The following is a 1,618-nucleotide window of genomic DNA, read 5'->3' on the forward strand; positions in this document are numbered from 1 at the left end:
CAACAAGACCAGACATCATGTTTGCTGTATGTGTGTGTGCAAGATTCCAATCATGTCCAAAAGTCTCCCACAGGAATGCTGTTAAAAGAATATTCAGATATTTGAAGGGAAGACCAGACCTAGGGATTTGGTATCCAAAGAATCAATCTTTTGACCTGATTGCATATACAGACAGTGATTATGATGGCTGTAACATGAGCAAAAAGTCAACCTTAGGAGGATGTCAATTTTTGGGTGGAAGGCTAGTGTCATGGCAATGCAAAAAAGCATACTACAGTCTCAATCTCTTCTGCAGAAGCTGAATATGTTGCTGCATCCGCCTGTTGTGCACAAGTTCTATGGATTCAAAATCAGATGCTGGACTATGGTTTGAATTTCTTGAACACCCCTATTCTTATTTTACTGTTAAGGATCCAGTTCAACATTCCAAAACTAAGAACATTGAAATCAGACATCATTTCATCATAGACTGCAGTGAAAAAGGTTTGGTTGAAATGCAAAGAGTTGATACAAGTGACAATTTGGCTTACCTTTTCACCAAACCACTTGAAAGAACCAGGTTCAACTTTCTTCTGAAATCCCTGGGAATGATCAACTCTGATGAAATCTGATTAAGGATGTGTGCCTGATTGTGTGTCTCTCTGTGATAACTGATTATTTTGTTAGAGATTCACTTATTGAATGTTTAGTGAATATGCTTGATTATGTTACTTAAGTATGATATTTGAATATGCTACTGAATATGTTAACTGTTATGTGCTTTAATTGTGTATGTATGCAAAATTTGACATGTTTGATCTGATTGATAGGTTTGCATGATTATCAGTTGATGTGCATTTGTGATGTTAGAATAAGTGCCTGTGTTATGATTTACCTGTGAGAGTAAGCTTATTTGACATCACTACTTTAATGCTTGACTATGTGTTTTATCTGATCATCTGATGTTGTTAGGATAGGCTTACACATGAATGTTGTTAAATGTTTGCTTGTCCTGATAATATTGAGTGTCATTCAGATTTAATTATGTACTGCAACTGTTTATGTCAAAATGTGTTTTATGTCAAAATTAAGTGATTTAATGAAATTTCAAATGAATTTTGCATAAATACGTTATTTTGATCAAAACATGAGCATGTTGTTAATGGTGCAGAGATATGATAAGATTATTCAGTTCAAGCTTTAAAAGAAGCTTAAAAGAAGAATTTTTTTAAGAAAAGTCTCAAGTAGTTGTTTTTGCTGAAAACTATGTCATTTGCCCAGTTGGAAGGACATGCACCCGTGTATGTTTGGTCCTTAAATCTCTACAGATTTAAAGGATAGCCGTTGACCTGTAAACTGAATGCATTTGGGGCAATAATAACTTGTTTCTTATTCCTTCACTTAAAACTAGGTCAATAGCTCTAACTTTGAAAGGACATATATATTCACATGTAGAATGTGACATTCGTGACAAAACGAGGTATATTATATTCACTATGTAGCAAGTAACGATTAATCGGTTAATTCGTAGTGCTTAAACGAGTAACCGACCGATACTAATTACGACCCGTATACATACTGAGGGGTCATATATGAGTTATAGATATATTATAGAGGCTAACATATTGATATTTAAGCC

This window comes from Bidens hawaiensis, unplaced genomic scaffold (assembly GCF_021521415.1).
Source record: "Bidens hawaiensis isolate Kalapana, Puna unplaced genomic scaffold, B.hawaiensis_p1.1 tig00007309_1, whole genome shotgun sequence".
NCBI lineage: Eukaryota > Viridiplantae > Streptophyta > Magnoliopsida > Asterales > Asteraceae > Bidens > Bidens hawaiensis.